We start from the raw sequence: 18,627 nt of genomic DNA, 5'->3' as shown, positions 1-18,627 counted from the left end.
CTGATTCAACTATAAACATTATTGTTAATCCTGTTATAAGTGTTCTTATTATTTAATTGTTCTTACTATTAAATATTTAATGAAGTGTCACGACTTAATTATGTTAGTTGATTGTTAACTATTTATGAGATTATATAGGATGGCTATCAATAGTACAATCGAATTCATTCCAAAACAAGTTAACAAGCATGTTGAAGTTGTAACTTGTTTTATTTTATTATTTTATATATGTTTTAATATTATTATGTTTGCATTGTGGCGATATACTTATGTAGTTATATATTAATTTTGTATTAGCTATGTATATTTCTTAAATTATTTAGAAATACTTATTAAAGTTTTTAAAAAGACTTAATATATAAGTTTTAAATAGGCTCAAAGCATAACTTACTTTGAAACATTTTTAATGGCCTACATATTAAACAGACTTTTAAAAAGAATTCAGGCCAGGACATGTTAATTGTTGGCTCAGGCTTGAGCATAAAAAAAAGCCTACATACAGGCTCAGGCCCAGGACCAATCCTTAAATTTTCGTAATAGGCTCAGGCTTAATTTTCTAAAGAATGGCTTGGCTCGGCCTATTTCCACCCCTATTTTTGTCTAAAAAATTGTATACTACAAATCTAAAAGCACAATGTACAAAATGGTTAGCACTAAAAACATGGACATAAATTAGGGATATAACTTTGATTGAGATTTATTAGGTTTATATATATACTAGTTTTTTACGCGCATTGCGCGATTGGGATAATGCCCAATGTTATTTATTTATTTTTTTAAATAAGTACTTTAAAGTATATCAAGGCAAGATTATATTGAAATTGTTCATGCATAAATAATTGAATGTTGAATTTGCGTATTTAAATAGGTAATTCTAAGTTTACAAATGCAAGATAATATAGTCAAGATTGATTATATTATTATTTTGAATAAAGACATTGTAGACACATAATTCTAAATTAAAGAAATGCATATGTATTATTTTTTGTTGTAGCTACTAAATTATTATTTAATTTAATAAGAGTAAAATAGAGTGCTAATTATGCCAACTCTGATTGGGATGGGGTTCGAACCTAACACCTTTCTTATTGAAATCAATGAGTAAGTTAACAGTGAACTAACAGAAATTAACGAAAAAGTTAACGGATAATCATATTCATTAAGGATAAATTAGGAAATCTTATGAAAAAAATTAAAATCTAATCAATCTAAGCCATTCATTTGATTAAAAATTTTGATCGTCATTTTTTCTACCCATTATATGCCTAACTCTCTTGGCCTCTTATTAGTATATTAGATTTTTTTTTTGAATAAAGACATTATAGACACATAATTCTAAATTAAAAATATGCATATGTATTATTTTTTTGTTGTAGCTACTAAATTAATATTTATTAATTTATATAATTTAATAAGAGTCAAATAGAGTACTAGTTATGTCAACTTTGATTGGGATGGGGTTCGAACCTGAGACCTTTCTTATTGAAATCAATGGGTAAGTTAACGGTGAACTAATAAAAATTAACAGAAAAGCTAACGAATAATCATATTCATTAAGGATAACTTAGGAAATCTTAAGGAAAAAATTAAAATCTAATCAATCTAAGCCTTTAATTTGATTAAAAAATTTGAACGTCATTTTTTTTACACATTATATGCCTAACGCTCTTGGTCTCTTATATATATATATATATATATATATATATATATATATATATATATATATATATATATATATATATATATATAGTAGCTGGGTTCCAATGAGAACACTTGCTTAGGTCAGAATGTGAGAACAAATCGTGTGCATCCATCTAATATTTTTTAATGGTTTAGATTAGATTAAGTGTGTGCGAACGTGCATTAAATGAGTGCAAACACACTAAATCGCGTTTGCACACACTTAATCTAATCTAGACCATTAAAAAATATTAAATGGATGCACATGATGTGTTCTCACGTTCTCACCTAAACACATGTTCTCACTGGAACCTATTTCCATCCATCTAATATTTTTTAATGGTTTAGATTAGATTAAGTGTGTGCGGACGCGCATTAAATGAGTGCAAACACACTAAATCGCGTTTGCACACACTTAATCTAATCTAGACCATTAAAAAATATTAGATGGATGCACATGATGTGTTCTCACGTTCTCACCTAATCACATGTTCTCACTAGAACCCTACCCTCTATATATATATATATATATATATATATATATATATATATATATATTACCTAGGAGTCTGTTTATTTAAAAGTTTGCTGTATTTATAAACTAACTCTACCTCTTTTGTTCTTATTTTCAATAATCCTCAACCATTTATCGATCAAATTAAAATAGATGGATGAGATTTGTCTACATTTTTACCTAAGAGTCTATTTTCACATGAATATACATACATACATATATACATACGTACATGCATACATACATACATACATACATACATACATTATGTATGTTTGTATGTATGTATGTATAGTGTATATATATGAATAGTATATACACATATGTATATAAATAAATAATCAAATGACACATGCAATTTGTTAGTTGTTGTACATCTTTTGATGAGTGGTTAAAATTTGATAGTTGAAGGACCATAGGTGGTTAACTTGAACCGCGGATAGTAAAAATTAAGGACCACCGATGGTAAATTTGAAAGTGTAAGACTAAACGTGACAAAAGCACTATATTCAGAGAACTTTGTGTGTGTGTGTGTGTGTGTGTGTGTGTGTGTGTGTGTGTGTTATGTTAAGAGTGAGTACTCTTTTGTTGAACGGATCGGGTCAAGATAGAAATGTAATACTTATGCTAGAAAATGCAATACCAATGAAAAATAAATTGAGTGTTACTTAAAAAGGAAAGTGTACTTCTTTTAAATAAAAAATGTAATATTTTGGATAGAATAATTACTTATGACAAAAAAATATTTTAATTATGGATAAATTGATTGATAGTTACTTATGAGAGAAAGTATAATACTTATGTTGAAAAATGTGATACTTTTGATCAAACTGTAATACTTTTAAATCGAAATGTAATATTAGGGTTGGAGAGTTACTTATGAGAAAAATTAGAATAGTTATGAGGTAAATGTAATACTTAAAAAAAAAAAAACATGACTCGTCAGATGGCGATCTTTGAGACGGTTTAGTAGGAGATTTTTCCAATGTATAAATATAATAATAGGCACATTATTATTAAAAATTAAAAAAAAATTGAGATAAATTATTTTAATACTACTGACTCTATTAAATTATAGTATCAGTTCAAACATACTTTCTCAACCTAATGAAGCACAAAGAGTCAACAACATCTCCATTGAGGCTCGATCTCATGATCTTCCACATAGGAGAGGTCACTACATGCCATCTGAGTACAAGGTGCTTGACAAATTATTTTAATTTAAAACATGTACAAAAAAGAAAAAGAAAAAAAGAGAGTTGAAATTAATAATTTGTAAATATTTTACAACTAATTGTTGTCCATTAGTATATATCTATCTAAATTTTATTAAATTTAATTATATTATTGATAGATAGATACATAATGCATCATTACAAAATTAATAAATAATAATTATAATTTATTTTAATAAGATTATTATTATTATTATTATTATTATTATTATTATTATTATTATTATTATTTGTTTTTTTTATTTATTTGAAATTAGATGCTTCACATTTGGAAAAGTGCTAGTGTAGTAGTTGAATGTTTCATTTGTTAAAATTACGTAGATAAATTCATTATTATTTCTAACTTTAATGCTTCATCATCATTATATTGTTGTTGTTATTATTATTATTATTATTATTATTATTATTATTATTATTATTATTATTATTATTATTATTATTATTATTATTATTATTATTATTATTATTATTATTATTATTATTGTTATTGTTATTGTTATTGTTATTGTTATTGTTATTGTTATTGTTATTGTTATTATTTTGATGATGATGATGATGATGATGATGATGTCAAAGGATAAAGATTTATGGATGACCGAATTAAATGGATATGTGCGTTAATTAATTAAGTCAAAAGTTCATATGTTCTAATATAATCGATCTTGAAAAAAATTTCAACCACATTTAAAACTTAATTAATGGTTGGATAAGTATTTCTAAATGACGTATTTAAATAAGTATGTTATATGCGTTACAAAACGAATGTGTGCGTTACAAAACGAGTGTGTGCGTTATTAATTGACTATGTATGTGCCTCACTTATAAATTAAAAGGCTATGTGCGTTACTAATTAGTTGGAAAGTTTGAATTTCTAACAAAAGCTTGTGAAAGACAATGAACAACATTAAATGCTCAGCTCAATCGAAAGATAAAGATTTTTAGAAGACAAAATTTTAAAACTATGTACTATGTGAATTACTCAAATAAGTAAAAAGCTAAGGTATGATTTTCTAAAACAAGCTTTCTTAAAATTTTCAACAACATTCAAGACTCTTACCCCAAACATTCAAGACTCAATTGTAGGATTTGTGGGATAAATATTTCAAGACAAGAAAATTAAATGCCTATGTGCGTTACAAAATCACTATGTTCATTACTAATTAAATTAATTGATTAAAAAGTAAAATTTAATTAAGTAATAATCCATTAATTATTGAAAATTTTAATAACTAATACGTTTTGTATTTTTTTTGAAGCAATACGTTCTGTATTTGTATTTGTATAAAATTCAGTAATATTTTTAATGAAAAATGTAATACTTGTATTTAAATTAAAAATGTTTATAGGAACTAAGAAATAAGGCCACATCAGTTTATTACTGCGCCATGTCATCAGGATTACCGAATAACCTACAAAAAATGCGACGGTGGGAAAACAAATGTTGTTTATAGCTCGAAATAACAAGAATGGTTCATGGTACGGGATACACTTTAGCCGTAGAAATAACAAACATTTTTATTCTTGATTTAATATTACATTTACTAATATAAGTATCATATTTCTTCTTGACCCGACTCGTCTCACAGATAAAGATCAATGAGACGTCTCTCACAAGTTTTAATCATATTTACGTCATTTACAAAAGGCGTGTCCTTTGTATTAGCCAACAACTCATTGGGTCTCCAATTTGGCGATGGGATAGTGTGACAGCTCCAACTAGCTTAGCTCATCACATATCAATACATTACTTCTAAATTTATCAATCAAATTATTAGTTATTTTTACCACATTACATTAGCACGATATATTTAGCTTGATGACCTTTTATGTTTATCACTTATATATAATATTAAATATTAAATTAATGTAACGTTCAAACTTTCTAAAATAAGTTTGCATACGAAATTGGTTAACTTTTATGCTTATCTCTCTTATTATTTAATATTCAATTGAGTTAAAGTTTATGCTTTAATTTCTAAAATAAGCTTGCATTCGAAATTGATGAGATTTAAATTTTATACTTATCTCTAATGTAATAAAATTAAGTTAAAATGAATACAGCTTGCTAAAAATGGTGAACAATATTTGAAACTCAATCGTAGGATAAAGATTCATAGATGATCAAATTACATGCAATGTGCATTACAAATTTATGTTAAACTTTTAACTTTCTAATACAAACTTGTTAAAAATGGTCAACAACATTCAAGATCTGACTTAGTTATCAAATGAAGATTTCTAGATGACCAAATTAAATGATTATGTGAGCTACTAAATTAAGTTAAAGTTGCTATGTACCTTCTGCTCAGATGGCACCATGAGGAAAGGTCACAGGATCGAACTCCGGTGGTGGGGTATTGACATTTTGAACTGCATTAAATAGAAAAAATATATAGAACAGATACTACATTGTAATAGAGTCAATAATACTAAAAAAAAAATATCAAGTTAAAGTTCAGAATTTCTAAAATAAACTTGCTAAAAATGCTGAACAATATTCAATTCTCAATCACGGGATAAATATTTCAAGATGGCCAAATTAAATGGGTGCACTACTAATTAAAATAAAGTTTTGTCTTTCTAATACAAGTTTGCAAAAAAGGTCAACAAAATTCAATATTCAATCATAATATAAAGATTTATAGATGACCAAATAAAATGATTATATATGTGCATTACTAAATTAAGTCTAATATCAAAATTTTCAAATACAAGCTTGCTAAAAATTATCTACAACATTCAATACTAAATCATAGGATAAAGATTTTTGGACGGAGAAATTAAATGACAATGTGCATTACTAAACGACTATGTATGTTACTCAAAATAAGTTAGATGGTTAGATTTTTTAATACAAACTTGCTAAAAATTGTCAACAACATTAAGTCTCAATAGTAAGATAAATATTTCTGGATCAGATGACGAAGTTAAATGAAAATGTGTGTTATTAAATAACTTAATGTTAAGACTTTTCAATACAAACTTACGAAAAATGGTCAACAACATTCAAGACTCAATCGTAGAATAAATATTTTGAAACAAGAAAACTAAACGACTTTGTGCGTTACTAAATGACTAAGTGCATTACTAATGGAGTTAAATTTAGACTTTCTAATACAAGCTTGCGATAAGTGGTCAACAACATTCAAGACTCATTAGTATGATAAATATTTCTAGTGTTAAGATTTAGTCGATCTAGTCCTCTTATTTTTGCTTAGTTTGTATTTATTTGTATTTTCTTAGTTTTATGGTTCAGGTATAACTGTTCCTTCTTTCTTGGCTCTGTATGTTATCTGAACTCTTTAGTTTACGATGAATATACTACTGAAGCTCACATTCTCACATCTAGAACACAAAATTAAATAATTTTAAGTGTTACTAAATTAAGGTAAAAGTTTTGGCTTTCTATTAAAGTCTATCTAAAAATTGCTATAAACAACATTCAAGACTCAATCGTAGGATAAATAAATCTAATTGTCTAGATTTAATGACCATGCGTATTACTAATTAAGTTAAAGTTCATACTTTGGAGTACAAGCTTTAATGGCCATGCGTATTACTAATTAAGTTAAAGTTCATACTTTGTAGTACAAGCTTGCATAAAATTGTGAATGACATTAATTAAACACTCAATAGTTGGATAAATACTCTAGATAAGAACAATAAATGAGCGTGTGGTACTAAATGGCTATGTGCCTAGGGCCGGCCCTGGGCAAGTTTTCCCCGGGCCGGCGCACAATTTGAAGGCTCCATATTTAAAAAAAAAAAAACAAATATGCAGTATATTGCGCAGCAGCTGACAGCTGTGGCTTCGAACAACTCAACAAATCTACCCTAAATTCCTAGTCCCTAATATAGCGCTAGCAGCAGATAGAGACACAAAGTGATAGAAGACTAGAAGAGACTAGAGAGACCAACAATTTCAATTTCACAATTTAGTTGGGAAATTGAATTAATTTAATTATTTAATTTAAATATTTAATTTTGACTTATTTGCGGTATTGTTATTAGGCTGCTGTAGTTTGGTTGTTTGTATTCTTTATGTAGTAATTTAAATATTCAATTTGATTGTTTATTTGTATGCTTTGCTGTTTGATGTCTCTTAGGCAATGTAATTTAATGAATTCATGCAAAAAAGATAGACTTAGTTCGTGTGCCATTGATTCTTCAATTCGTTTTTTTTTTCTTTTTTTTCTTTTTTTATCATACAAACTCAAGTTCTTCAATTTTCTTCATAGGTAATTAAAATTATGTATTGTTTCATAATTTTTGTTTATTAATTTATTTACATGACTTAATAATTCTGATGTCAAAATATATAATATATTCAAGAATTCGTTTCTTGATTAATTATTTATTGATAGAGTTTCTAAATACATTTTTTTTTCCTTAGGATTTTATGTCTTCTAGAAAATATTCATATGGAATTGAGAAGCGTAAAAAGAAAACAATTGAGCAACTAACTCAATCTCAAAAAGGAGCTCTTGAAAAATTCATTACAAAAAAAACTCAAATATATGAGCAAAAAGATGATGCTAATCTTCATATAGAAGATCAAGATGATTGTGAGGTTGGAAAAAATTTAAATGATAGTGTGCACAACGGTGATAGGCCAGGTATCAATGTGACAATGAAAATAATAAGAATGTTGATAGTTGTTTAGATGATGTTGGACACAGTTATAAACCAAATAATTCGCTTTTATTTGACATATATGATCCAATAAATTGGGATGCCCTTATTCTAAATTAATAGATATTCTTGTGAAAGATGGTCCTAAAAGAGATTTATCAATAAATAAAGGGAGAGAAGTGCGATCGAGATTGGCTTGTATATTCAAAAGAACTTGACAATGTGTTTTGTTTTTGTTGCAAGATTTTTTAAAAAAAGTATAGGAAAAGACGTTTTTGTCAATGAAGGTTTTAGGGACTGGACAACTTTTTGAACAACTATTATTTATATATAGAAATTATTTGAAAAAAGAGGGCTCAAATTAAGATATTGCACATGACCCCACGTTTTATTGGAACGGCCCGCTCTTACTAATTAAGTTAATTTATTAAAAATTAATATTTCATTAAGTAATTAATTAATTATTATACTTTTTAATAAATAAGATGTTTTGCTTCAGTGGAGACGATATTGATTCTTTGTGCTTCAATAGGTTGAGAAAATAGTTATAAACAGATACTACATTGTAACGTAGTTAGTAGCTAGTACTACAAAATAAGATGTTTTGCATTTGTATTTGTAAGTATATAAAAAATAGTTCAAATTAAATTATTGTATTTAATGTTTATTTATTTTTTAAAATGGGCCTTTAAAAATGGAAAAAGAATGTAAGGGAATGGTTGGGCAAGACAAATAACTATTAGAATAATATACGCTACGTGTTATAATAATGTACATTATATATTAAAATAATATATATTATGTGTTAAAATAATGTACATTACGTGTTTAGAACAGTAAAACATCTGGGTAACATAATGTACATTATGTTTTAAAATAATGTACATTCTGCTTTAGATAATGAACATTATATTTTAGAATAATGTACATTATGAGTTATAAAAATGCATGTTGCAGTTGGACGCGCGAAATAATAAAATTAAGTAAAACGACATTGTTTTTATGTCGTGGTCTACACAGCTGTGTAGAACACGATCCATGCAACAACTATGCAGTATCTGTGTGCTATGCACCTAGATCAGAACAACTTATATCTATAACGGTAGTGTTATAGTTATCCCAAAAAAAAAAAAAAAAGGAAATCCTCACGAAATAATATTTACCTCATATACGAAAGTCCTATGTATTAGCCAACAACTCATTAGGTATTCAATTCGGCGATGGGATAATGCAACACCTTTAACTTGTTTAGCTCATCACATATCAATACATTACTTCTAATTTTAGTATACAAATGATTAGTATTTTTAGCATATTATTATATTTGCACATTATATTTAGCTTGCATATAAAATCGATGACCTTTTATCTTTATATTTAATATTAAATTAATTTAATGCTTAGAATTTCTAAAACAAGCATCTATATATATAGAAAAGTGCTCATATGTGGTCATGTCATTAGGTGTGGCGACGTGGTCGTATATGTGTTGTTGACATGTCATTAGGTGTGGCGGTGTGATCGTATATGTATTGTTGAATCAATTGGTGTGGTCGTATATGTATGTCAATTTTATTTTTTTGTGGTCGTATATGTATTGTTATATCAATTGGTGTGGTCGTATATGTATGTCAATTTTATTTTTTTTTTGAATGCTACTAACTCTATTGCAATGTAGTATCTGTATGTTCATAACTGGTCATGTCATTAGGTGTGGCGGTGTGGTCGTATATGTGTTGTTGAATCAATTTTATTATTATTTTTTGAATGCTACTGACTCTGGTCATGTCATTAGGTGTGACGGTGTGGTCGTATATGTGTTGTTGAATCAATTTTATTTTTTTTTTTAATGCTACTGACTCTATTACAATGTAGTATCTGTTCATAACTACTTTCTCAACCTACTGAAGCACAAAGAGCCAATAGCCAATAACGCCTCCACTGAGACTCGAACTCACAACCTCCTATATAGGAGTCCACCTGAGTGCCCTCTGTGCACAAGGTGCTTGGCTCGTTGAATCAATTTAATCTAATGGTAGTGGTAATTCTGAGTATTTTCGTGCGTTTTGGTAAGTGGGGGTGTTATGGTAATTATAGTGGCCATTTAAAGCGGTCGGGTTCCAGAATACACCAACAATGTTGGCAACATACACCAATAGTGTAATAAAACACACCACAATGAAACACACCAATGGTGTATTCCCGTGTTATGGTAATTACAGTGGCTATTTATAGCGGCCGTGTTCCAGAATACACCAACAGTGTTGATAACATGCACCAATAGTGTAATAAAACACACAACAATGTGATTTTCCCTATTCCGGTGCTTTATGACGAGTTTACCCTTGCAGTTCGCTGGGTAGGAGAATGTGCGCGAAGATACTGGAAGAATCTTGATTAATATGATTCATTGGATCTATCTAATCTAATGACCTATAATTGGCCATATGACCACACCTAACAACATGGCCACATGTGATCACCCCTCTATATATATATATATATATATATATATATATATTTCTTTTTTTTAATACTATTGACTCTATTACAAGATACAAGATAGTATATGTTCTATACTTTCTCTAATTACTGCAGCTTAAAAAGTCAACACCTCACCACTGGAGTTTGATCATGTGATATTTCCTCAAAAAGAATTATAAAGGTGTCATCTGAGCACAAAGTGCTTGACAAACAAGCTTCTATATATATATGAAATTGGTGAAAATTTTAAGCTTATCTCTCCTATTATTTAATATTAAATTGTGTTGAAGTTTAAACTTTCTAAAACAACTTCGCATTCGAAATTGATGAGCTTTTAAGTAATCTCTTATGTATTGCATATATTAAATTAAGTTAAAATTTATAGCGATCGATGTCAATTGGGTCGTCACTCGTCAGTCTAATTTAGCGGTTTAGACTTATCATTTTTGGCAAATTATGCCGTGGAAACGTGTCCATCATGCATGGTGGAGTAGTTCCCAAAATGGCGTCGTTTTAATTTTTTTTTTTTTTTTAAATATTTTGAAATTGTTTTTCACTTATTGTTAATGGCGTTTCTCTCTAAGCAATCGCACATTTTCTAAATTATGGCTATGTGTTCATAATTTAATAATAAATATATATTCATAATTGTAGGGCTATATGTTTATAATTTTTGATGTTCATATTCCCAATTGTTGAACTCTATATTCACAAATCACAGAACTATATGTTCATAATTTGATAACTATACAATTTAGAAATTATGACTCTACAGTATATAAATTATGAATCTACAGTACATATATTATGAATCTGCAGTATAGAAATTATGAATATACTGTATAGAAATTATAAATATACTGTATAGAAATTATGAATCTACGGTTTATAAATTATGAATCTACAGTAAAGATTTTATGAATCTACAATAGAAATTATGAATCTACAATATATAAATTATGGACGATAACAGTGTCACTATCAACACAGTTACTCAACCACATGAAAACGACGTCGTTTGGAACCGTTCCCACCTTGCAAGGTGGGGACGATTCCACAGCATAACACTCCATCATTTTTTTGGTCGAGTTACATTTTTTTTTAATCCTAATCTTATAACCTTATACTTTTGGGACCTATAAGACGAGTTCAATTAATATTTGTGACATTTTAAAATTAACATTCTGTTGAAAGAATATTCAGAATAGAAAGAAAGTGGGGGAGGAAAAGCCAGGATCTTCTCATTCATCATCTAGAATTCTTATACAAAAGTATACATATATACAAGGTAATAATGAATACATATAAAATGTAGCAACCTAATAAGTTACAACTGGTACCATGTATATAATAATGTAAAAAATAATCATATTTATAACACTCCCCCTTGGATTTTATTTGACATGATCCTGTAAAAACTTGCTACATAGACCTTGTGGGAAAAACCTAGACAAAAAGAGTATAAAATATAAATTTATTCATACCTCGTTAAAAACTTCACTTTGAAAACCACGTGGGAAAAACCTAGTTGAAGAAAAGAGTACATGATATTTGTAAGAACATATATTGTACTGATTGTCTCATTAAAAACGTTAACTTAAGAAAACCCTGTGGGAAAAGCTTAGTTAAGGGAAAAAGAGTACAACCATAAGCCTTCAACGCACAATCGGCCTAATCTTCAAGATTTTGGGGTTTGTCTACTTAAGAAATTATTTTGTAACTTTTTCTCATTTACATTACTATATCATACTCATGCCTCATTAAAACCCTCACTAGAAAACCCAGTGAGAAAAAATCAAGTTGAAGAAAAGAGTACATGATGTATGTTTATTCTTGTTTTAGATTAGCTGCCTCATTAAAAACCTTAGATTTAAAAAAAATAATAATAATAATAATAATAAAAACCCCGTGAGGAAAAACTTAACTATGGAAAAAAGTACAGTTATTAGTCTTCAAGACCCAATCTTCAGGATTGATTCATGCAAAATGATACTCCCTCTCAAGATAACAATCTTTAAGTTCCATACATTATATTTCAAAAATGTATAGGGGAATTTTGTAAATACACATGTACAACTGGCAATGGAATAAATATACTCTATAATAATCTCATGTCTCTTCTGGAGTTCGCGTGGTATAATATTGACATCATAATATCTAGTCAAAAAGATTTCATTATATATCCTTTTGTCATTTGTGCAACACAATCTTTATTGAGTCTTTATGGGACAATGTGGGTAAATATAGTACAACCAATTTTGAAACTTGACATTATGGGGATACAAAAATAATATCCAGTACCCAAGTAGCCGTATATTGGCTTGTCTAAGTATCCAATCAGAAATCATATATTGGCTAACTGGTGTATAAAAATTCTTCAACGAAAAACTCGATCTTCAAGTCGAGATAATACTTAGTTTTCCCGAGCCTTAAAAAAAATCTCCGTCTTTAGACATTAACTGATATCATCAAGCTCTTTAGATATTTCATTGATGTTTACACTATCAAGCACATAATGGTACATATTATTCCTTGTTAATGAGGATAATAACTCCATTCGAAACTCTTCAAAAAGTAAATAATGACACATAAATACATATTCCTTCTTCGAGAGGAAAAAATACTCAGCCAATTCTTAATTATTTCAGGTCATATAAAGACCTTAATATTTTAACGTTGCGGTTTTCACTTTTTCTCATTTTGAGAACTTAAAATCCTTCGGGTGTACTTTTGAAATTAATGTTAGTTGCATATCTAAGTTTATTATTCTGTCAATAATATTATGTAGCGGAACTTAATGTCATTTACCATGGGAGAGTATATTTGATTAGATCAATCAAGGGTATCTGCGTGAACCCTTAGGCTACAAACTCGCTTCATATCATATCACCTTGGTATTCTTATGTCTCTTTCGTGTACACACCAATTTGTAACATTCGGGGTTAACACTCAATGGTGTATTGTTATAAAGAGAATTATTCATTTTAGCGAGTCGAGCTATGCCTTAATTGCTGTTTTATACGTTAAATAGTCATGGCACTTCCGGTGCCTAACTCTAGATCCAGATTATCATATAACGGAGAAATTTGTAGAGGCAATTGTGTTATCGACAACTATAATACTTTCATAAATATCTCACATATTTATAATTGTTCATGGCAATATTTAAGTCAACCAGATTCTAGACATTTCCCAGAACTATTCAGATCACATCTGGTTGTCCCGCATCCCTAGTATTATGTTTGTTTGGTGCACCTATGAATTGACTAGGGTTTCTCGTCATCTGGACGAGCGTCTCCAGGACTAAATTATTCAAGCTTTTCCAAGAGTGACAATGTTTATTTACTAGATTTAGTATTATGATTCTTATCTCTTTTCACCGATAGATCTCCTATACTTCCAGTGTCAAGGAGTATCAGTAGATATATTTGGTCCAAGTTGGGAAAGGTATATGGACCTAGTCACTCTTTTATGATCACTATGATCAATAGATATCTTTGGCAGATTATTTGCTAAAGTCGCAAATATATAGACTATCTTTTGAACTTCTATTTCAATCTAACTAGTACGTGGATTTCATAACTGATGAAGATCTTTCCATTGCATGGAACTTCTCAGCATTTCATTAAATTTGGGTTCATCTCCCCCTAATGTCGTGAAATGATCTTCATGATGCATGTATGTAGTCAGCGTATCTATTGATCCACTATGATGGTCTCTAAGTATTTAAACAATAGACGGAGGTTTATAACACATAGAGATACGCGAGAGGTGGTGATACAATAAAATAGACTACATACTAAGACTAGAAACGCAGATCGGGAAATGTGTAATTCTACCACGTACTATGTGTATGGGGGAATAATTACGATATGCAAGGAGTCAGATTTGAATTAATACAAATATCCCCAAAAATAAATAATTTGGTAATTTCTCATCCACACATGCTTTATAATTTACTCATATATGGGTAAGAAATTTCAATATGTGACTCATTATGTTTGGCCTAAGTGACCCAATTGTTCATGCCATAATTTAAAGGAATTTGGGTCTTTACAATTTGAAAAAAAATATCACAACATATAGAGTACTCATAAGTATAGGCACATATATGTCCAAATGGAGAAAGCATACATATTAATTAAATGAGATTATACGAGTATGCAACCATCTTAAATAGGTTAAACGCCAAATATATGTATAGATGGTGAGACCATTCAGGATCTCAAAAATTCATAAACATATGAGAAGTCATCGTCATCAAATATATACAACTATAATTTACTTCTAGCTTTCAAACACATAGCATTTTAAATAACTATATCATGTATTACTTTGTGACATGATCCATAAAATATTTTGGATTGAATAACATATTTTGTAGTCAAGTTGATAATATATTAAGTAAAATGGTCTTAGCAAGGTTTGAACCCACAACCTTTAGCTCATAAGACCAACACTCTAACCAACTAAGCTATAAGACCATTTATTCCTACTTCGATGAGTCAAAAACAACACTTTTCCAAGAAAGCTCTCATTTTTCCTAGTTTCATAAAGCATCCAAACAACACAAAATTGTAAGATATACAAGCTGAAAACCGGCAGATATTTTCAGAATTTTTTTGGACCTGGATTGCAGAATTTTCTAGGGGAAAACGGTAACACATTTTGACACAAAATTTACCAGATAAGAAGTACATCGAGTCTAGATTTTGCACAAAAAATTTCAAGCCAATCTAGATAGAAAAATAACTGGAAGCACACTACCAAAACTTTACAAAAATTTTCCAGAACAACCTTTTTAATAAAACATTTTTATGGACATCAAATACCACAAGTCTAGGTTCTTTAGAAAATATTTCAGGCCAAAAGGAGTTCAAAAAGTATTTTCACAAATTTAATTTTCAAGCTGCAGCGATCAGAATTTTCAGGCATGCCTCAAATTTTATGCAAATAAATCTAACACTCAAGAGGTTTTTTATAACGAAGTACTTATAAAAGCTTTGTAGGCAAGCAGCATAAGGCATTAGGTATGTATGGAAGTCATTGAAACTTGTCAACTTGAGCAGTACTACATATATTATGCATATTCCAAAACAAAATCACATTCATTAAATAGTAATATATCTCATGAATGTATTAAAGATTAAATGTGAGTACTTAGCTCTTGTATTGAAGGCCAGTTTGAAGAGTCCGCAAGCCACATGGAGAGTTCATTAAATCTATTATATTCTTGCTCAGATTTCTGTCATAATTTCACATGAAGAAAACAAATGTTTCGCAAATGTATTATTATCGGTGGAATACTAGCCCGGCGGCAACTACGCCAGCAAAACCTACTTGAAGAAATCAATCTTTTCAAACCACTTCATCACCCAACAACACCGCAAACAAGTCCCAGATTTCCTTTCTCTTTTACTCCATAGACCCCACCAAAAACCTTAACCAAACCGTGGCTTAGAGCGAAACCTCCGCCGCCGTATCCCATGTGGCCTAGAATTAAATAACCTCACGTATGCTTTTGAATTTGAAGAAAGTAGGACCTCTACTCTTGTGACCTACAAGTGCATAGACAAAGCCAACAAATTTGAGTAAAGTGGCAGACACTTCACGTTAACTATGCAAAAGAGAAGGGTGACAATATTCTCCAAATATAATCTACTAACAGCAAATTAGCAATAAACAAAGCTTTCAATCTCATCTCCTTCTCTCAGCATCAACTAATCTGGTTTATTCGGTACTCACAGTATAGAGACGATTGCTAGGGCGGAGAGATTGATTGCAAAAATCTATTAGGTAAAGCATCATGTGTTGATAACGTGTTGAAAAAATATTCAGAATAGACAGAAAGTGGGGAGGAAAAGCCAGGATCTTCTCATTCATCATCTAGAATTCTTATACAAAAGTATCCCTATATACAAAGTAATAATGAATACATATAAAAGGTAGTAACCAAATCAGTTATTACTGCTACCATGTATATAATAATGTCCACAATAATCATATTTATAAGACATTCTAAATTTTTAAGTTTAATAAACTAGCACATTTTACATTAATAAATAGGGATAAGGGTTAAATAGGTCTTTCAACAATAAGCTAAAGTCCAATTAACCCAATAAACTACCGAAAGTTCTAATTATACCCTTCATCTCTTCACTTGTATGCAATTAAGTACATAACTTCTTAAATTTGTGTAATTAGCTCAATTTACAGGAAAATACAAGGTAATAGCAGGTAAAATTAATTTTTTTTAAAAAAAATTACAAAAAAAAAAACGGCGGCCTTATTCTCCGGGTTGTTGGAGGATGATTAATTGATTATCGAATATGATCAAGTTATCTGGATTAACTAGACTGAGTTACCAGTCAAAAGACATTTGATAAAGTAATTGAGGATCTCCAATCTTCTTCAGTAGCCCAGTCGTTCCCCTTCTTCTCAGGGATCCTCCATTCTCATAAACTCATTAGGTATCGTTTTCCCTACAAATGATTAGAGAAGTCGATTCAATCATTAACTGAATAATAGGAATTACAGAGTTATATAAGATATTAAACTCTAACCTACACCTGACTAATAGCATCACACTATAACTGTTGTAGACTATTCTATGACCACATAAATAGAATCATGTATTATACAAATAATAATATATAAAATAACAACTGTGTTGGTCCCAAAGGGGGTGTGGTAATAGTCTAGGGGGGGGGGTGAATGGACTTGGAATACAACAATTGTTGAGGCGATAGAGATATCAAAACTCTTAACTAGATTGTTAGAGTCTTGTACGCAACGGAATAAATAAAAACGAGTTGTGTGATTGTGTCAAGTATATCAACGTGATAAACAGTAAGTAAATAAAGTAGTAAATGACACAAGGCAATTTATAGTGGTTCGGAGGTGATGTAATCCTCCTACTCCACTTGCTCTTATCGTCCAAGAGCAATTCACTATATCCACCACTTCTTGGTTCCTAGATATAATGAATTTCCGTGATCTAGTGCTTTTATCACTAAGCCCACACTAATCACGCCCAGTGCCTCCAACACTGCTGCTTCAAATTTCACAGCTCCGTTCTACTTTCCAGGATTTCACAGCTCCGTGCTACTTTCCCCTCGTCTTCCACGATCCGGTCGACGTATCCCATGATCTGGTGCTTTGATCACCAAGCCCACACCAATCACGCCCAGTGCCTCCGACACTGCTGCTTCGGATTTCACAGCTCCGTGCTACTTTCCAGGATTTCACAGCTCCGTGCTACTTTCCCCCCATCTTCCACGATCTGATCGACGTATCCCGTGATCTGGTGCTTTGATCACCAAGCCCACACCAATCACACCTAGTGTTCTCCAACACTGCTGTTTCACTTGTTTGTAGAAAAACAAGTTCCACTAGCTTCCAACTTTGAGACTTCTTGAATGGATCTTCAATATGCAGCAAGTCTCTCAATGATGAAGAATTAAACACTCTTGAATATTTTCTCTTTGAGCTCTCTGAGTGTTTTTCTCACTTGAATATTTTCTCACTTTTGAGTATAGCACTTGTTCGTATGTACTGTTTGTTTCTTGTGTTGGAAGTGCTTTGATCTGCTTCATTCTTCATCCTTTTATAGCTAGTTTCGAGAAGTTGTCCATTGGAAAAAGACAATCTCAAATTTGAATTTCAAATCTCAGATTTGAATTCTTGTAGCCTTTGCAGAAGATCTGTAGCTTTCTCAGAAGATCATATTAAAAATAATATCTCTGACTTTGGAGATATTTCGGCCGTTGCATAGCTCTTGGTCCATGTGAAGAGATTCTTAAAATATTTCTAATGCAGATCGTTTCTTCACGTGAAGGTGCTCCTTAAAATAATTCTGATGTAGATCATGCCTTCTGGGACTTTCATCTTCTGTATATTTTAATCTCTCTGTATGGCTACTGATGAAGTTGTTTAATTTCGACCAATGAGATCTCTTGATCTGGGTCTCATATTGATGGTGAGAATTCAATCCTTGATTGGAACTTCTTCTCCAACTTTAGCTCTTACTATATATAGTTTGATGAAACTTCAGCTCTAACTTCAGGTCTTACTATGTATAGC

At 30.1% G+C, this 18,627-nt stretch overlaps 1 non-coding gene across 1 annotated transcript; it reads right to left on the bottom strand.

Annotated features, from left to right (window-relative positions):
* Positions 1 to 14,955: 14,955 nt before the first annotated feature.
* Positions 14,956 to 15,029, bottom strand: TRNAI-UAU. Its single transcript has one exon. It is a non-coding gene; the product is annotated as a tRNA-Ile (tRNA).
* Positions 15,030 to 18,627: the final 3,598 nt, after the last annotated feature.

Source organism: Ipomoea nil, unplaced genomic scaffold (genome assembly GCF_001879475.1).
Source record: "Ipomoea nil cultivar Tokyo-kokei standard unplaced genomic scaffold, Asagao_1.1 scaffold2422, whole genome shotgun sequence".
In the NCBI taxonomy this organism is placed as follows: domain Eukaryota; kingdom Viridiplantae; phylum Streptophyta; class Magnoliopsida; order Solanales; family Convolvulaceae; genus Ipomoea; species Ipomoea nil.
The sequence above is the reverse complement of the archived record's forward strand: the minus strand, read 5'-3'. Positions and strand labels throughout refer to the sequence as shown.